This window comes from Acomys minous (assembly GCF_964271855.1).
Source record: "Acomys minous genome assembly, chromosome: 7".
Lineage (NCBI taxonomy): Eukaryota > Metazoa > Chordata > Mammalia > Rodentia > Muridae > Acomys > Acomys minous.
The window spans coordinates 38,004,426-38,009,135 of record NC_140488.1 but is presented as its reverse complement, the minus strand read 5'-3'; the positions used below and the strand labels follow the sequence as shown (position 1 = coordinate 38,009,135).

The following is a 4,710-nucleotide window of genomic DNA, read 5'->3' as shown; positions in this document are numbered from 1 at the left end:
ACGCAAAAAGGAGAAAGTCAATGTCAATGAAACATTCACGTCATTTTTGTTCTCTGAAAGATTATGTGAAAAGGATTAAAATAGCTACAGACAGAACATATTTGCGAATGTACTTTTAAAATCCTTTAAAGTAGGTAACCAAGCACTCACTTTTTAAATGGGCAAAAGCCTTGAACAAACACATCATCAGTGGTGGTGCACATGACATATATTCATACAAAAAATGTACAACACAGCTAGTCAAGGGAGAAATTCAAATGAAAACCATAGCAAGATGCTACTCTACATCCAAATAGTCAACACAGAAAATGAATCAAATGCTGATAATGACAGGAAATAGGACCTCATACAAACTGATTGCTGAGATATGAAATAATGTGGCCATTCTGGGGATAGTTCTGGTGATTTCTCAAAAGATTAAATACACGATTACCATGTGGCCTAGAAATAACACTCCCAGTTATTTATCCTAGAACAAAATAAATCTCAAGTTCACCCCAAAACCTGTACACAAGCTGGATGCCTACGATCTAGAAGCCAGGAATTTTAAGTTGGAAAAATCACAAGATCAAGGCTAGCCTGAGCTACACAGAGAGATCTTGCCTGAAAGCAAAATTAATGTACTTAATTGTTCATAGGCATCTTTATGCCCCAAGTTAAAAGTAAACTAAATATTCACCATCTTATAAATGGTTAAATACATTCTTCTACATTTATACTATAGAATACTACTTAACAACAAAGGGAAACCAACTTTTGATACATCCAACAACTCAGCAAACAGTCAATTTTGAGAAGGTTATGTACTGTATGTTTTTATTTATATAGCAGTCTCTACACAAAAATCTAAAGAGATGGAGAGCATATAGACAGCTGTCAAGAATTAAGTGGTGGCCATTAAATGTTCTGTTGAGAATTCTCTGTTTAGCTCTGCATCCCATTTTTTAATTGGGTATTTGTTTTGGTGGTGTTTAATTTCCTGAATTATTTATATATTTTGTATATTAGCCCTTTGTCAGATGTAGAGTTGTTGAAGATCTTTTCCCAGTCTGTAGGCTGTAGTTTTGCTCTGTTGACAGTGTTCTTTGCCTTATAGAAGCTTTTCAGTTTATGAGGTCCCATTTATTAATTGTTGATGTTAGAGCCTGATCTATTGTCTCCTGTGCCAACGAGTTCCAGGCTCTTCCCCACTTTTTCTTCTAACAGATTTAGTGTGTCTGGTTTTATGTTGAGGTCTTTAATCCATTTGGACTTTAATCCATTTCCAGGTGATAAATATGGATCTATTTGCATTTTTCTACATTTAGACATCCCCTTAGACCAGCACCATTTGTTGAAGATGCTATCTTTCCCCCATTGTACAGATTTGGCTTCTTTGTCAAAAATCAAGTGTCCATAGGTGTGTGAGTTTATTTCTGGGTCTTTTTATTGATTGCACTGATCAACCAGTCTATTTCTATGCCAGTACCATGCTGTTTTTTATTGCTGTTGCTCTACAGTACAGCTTGAGATCCAGGATGGAGATTCCTTTGGATGATCTTTTATTGTTCAGGTTTTTAGTTATTCTGGTTTTTTTTGTTGTTGTTGTTGTTGTTTTTCCATGTGAAGTTTAGAATTGATTTTCAAGGTCTGTAAAGGATTGTGTATGAATTTTGTTGTTTTGTTGTTTTGAGATAGGGTTTCTCTGTGTAGCCTTGGCTGTTCTAGACTTGCTTTGTAGACCAGGCTGGTCTCAAACTCACAGAGATCCACCTGTCTATGCTTCCCAAGTGTTGAGATTAAAGCCATGCTTGGCTTTGTGTAGGAATTTTGATAGGTATTGCATTGAATCTGTAGATTGCTTTTGGTAAGATGGCTATTTTTGCTATGTTGATCCTCCCAATCCATGAACATGGGAGATCTTTCCATCTTATGATATCTTGTTCAGTTTCTTTCTTTAGAGACTTGAAGTTTTTTTCACTTGCTTGGTTAGCATTACACCAAGATACTTTATATTATTTGTGTCTATTGAGAGGGGTGTACTTTCCTTAATTTTCTTCTTAGCCCAGTTGTCATTTGTATACAACAGGGCTATTGATTTTTTTAATTGGTTTTGTATATAGCCACTTTGCTGAAGGTATTTATCAGCTGTAGGAGTTCCTTGGTAGAATTTTTGGGATCATTGATATATACTATCTTATCATCCATGAATTGTGATAATTTAACCTCTTCCTTTCCAATTTGTATCCCCTTGATTTCCTTTAGTCTTCTTATTGCTCTAGCAAGGACTTCAAGTACTATATAGAAGAGATACGGAGAGAGAGGACAGCCTTGTCTTGTCCCTGATTTCAGTGGAATTGATTTCATTTTCTCTTGAGGACGTTTCCCAGTAGCAGGCGAAGCAATGTATAAAGAATCGGGGCCTCTGCTGCCTGAGGTGGCAGGTCTACGCAGGTACACCAGGAACACTTGCTGGGAGGGGCCAACCTCATGGACAAGCCCTCAGAGCTGGGCGAACAGACATAGGGGCGGGTGGAATGATTCAGCATTGTGCGGTGGTCCTCCTTACACCAGAGAGAAGCCAGACACAACGGCTGCATACAGCCAGTGGGAAACGCTGGTGAAGATTTATTTATCCTCTGTAGAAAGCCTATGTATATAATATGAAAACGCTGCTCTCAACCTTTCTCCCGACCCTTTTAAAGAGACTTTTTGGCTGAATCTGGACATCTAACTGTAGAGATTGCCGATGCAGGGTAGATGAACCCTGTCATATTTATTTTTTTATTTTAATTTTATTAATTTATTCAGATTACAACTCAATTGTTATCCCATCACTTGTATCCTCCCATTCCTCACTCCCTCCTGCTTTCACCCTATTCATCTCCCCTAGGTCTATAACCGAGGGGGACATCCTCCTTCAGTATATGGTCATAGGCTTTAAAACAAGGAACATCATCTCATGTCTTCTAGAAGTGACTTTGAAATGGAATTGTTTAGGCCGCCTCTAGAAAGACCACAAGAGTGACACTTGTCCTTATTTGTTCAGTAGACCCAAAAGGAGGAGGAAGAGGTCCGGAGCCAGATTGGTGGCATGAAGAAGACGTCTTTTTTTTTTTTTTGTATTCTAACTATTGTATTGTGTATGCATTCTGTTTCTCATTTCTTGTCCCCACCCTGTGTTTTTATGTGTGTTTGAAAAGCCTTTTTTTTTTTAATGTCTTTCTAGATGCTCTGAACTGCCTGATTTTTTTTTGTTTGTTTTCTTTTTAGAAGACAATGAGGATTAATTTTAATTGAAAAGAGAAATTGAATGGAACCCAGCCCTAGTTCAAAAGCAGAAACAGTGCCGTCCACTTGGCTAGCTATGTCCAAGTCTTTGTGGATGCCAGAGGCAATGCGGGTATGCATTTTACCTGAGTTTGTTCCCAGAAAAGAGGCAGATAAGAGCTAGCTCGGGATGATCAGACTCTGAATATAGGACGCTGATGCTGGGCATGGGGAACGGGGATCTAGCTCAGGGCTAGACAAGGAGCTTCCTGTCATGGGGAATGGCTCCCACTGCTCTCAGACCCCTTGGGACTCTGTAGACGATGCAGCACCTCCATCTGCCTCCTCTTCTCCTTGGCCCGGTTGATGGTTGTGCGGAAGAGCTTGCAGAACAGATGGACAGCTTGGGGAGAGTCTTCGTTGGCGGGGATAGGATAAGTGATGAGGCATGGGTTGCAGTTGGTGCCCACAATGCCCACTGTGGGGATGTTTATCTTGGCTGCATCCCTCACAGCCACGTGGGGTTCAAAGACATTGTTGAGAGTGTGCAGGAAGATGATGAGGTCTGGGAGGCTGACTGTGGGCCCAAAGAGGAGGCGCGCGTTAGTCAGCAGGCCACCCGGGTGTGGGCGTACTCTCCGCAGTCCCGGGCTGTACTCTCAATCAAGTGAGAGAACTGCCGGTTCCGGCTCACAAACAGGATGATGCCCTTGCGGTAGGCCACGTGGGCGGTGAAGTTCAAGGCCAGCTGGAGATTCAAGGCTGTCTGATGCAAGTCAATGATGTCTTGGCCTAGGCAATTCCCAAAGATGTATGGCTCCATGAACCAATGACGGCACCCAGCTTTATGTCCCAGGTGAACTCGGGCCTCGAAGAGGCTCTTCACAGAAAACGGTTCCTTGACATTGAAGAAGTCCGAATGCTGCAGTGGCACATCTAGCATCCTGCTCTGCAGATCGTCGCCGTCCTGGGGCTCGCTGACCGCGGGGACCAGGACTCCCATCACCATCCCTCCCATTCTGCCCCGCTGAGCCCCGGGCCGCCTTCTGCAGGAAACCTGGCCAGCACCGCAGACTTGCATACAGCAGCCGGGTCAACACGGCCGGGGCTGGAGCCATGGAGGGCGCGTGGACCGATATATTTTGTAAGTAGTAGTAAAACATTATGTAAATACGTTTTTTGGTTAAGATTCACCTGAAATATTGTTTGGGGAGGAATAGGCAAACCTCTCCTGAGTTGACCACATTGTGTTTGTGTCCTGGTTCCCAGGTGAAGGAAATGCAGAGCTCTGAGCCTCTGTGTTCAGTGGGTGGAACAGGAACCATACCCCATTGTGTTTGGCTTTGCCTTGTACATAGTATATTTAAAGGACAAAGGAGTCCAAATTTACAACATCTAGTCACTCCAGGTGTTAAACAGGTTGCCAGTGTGTGAGATTCCATCTTACACCCATCAGAATGG

General features: G+C 42.2%; 1 pseudogene across 1 annotated transcript; it reads right to left on the bottom strand.

The window, feature by feature from the left end:
* Positions 1–3,254: 3,254 nt before the first annotated feature.
* LOC311602106 (small ribosomal subunit protein uS2m-like) lies at positions 3,255–4,367 on the bottom strand (annotated as a pseudogene). The gene has a single exon. The product of its transcript is annotated as a small ribosomal subunit protein uS2m-like (transcript).
* Positions 4,368–4,710: the final 343 nt, after the last annotated feature.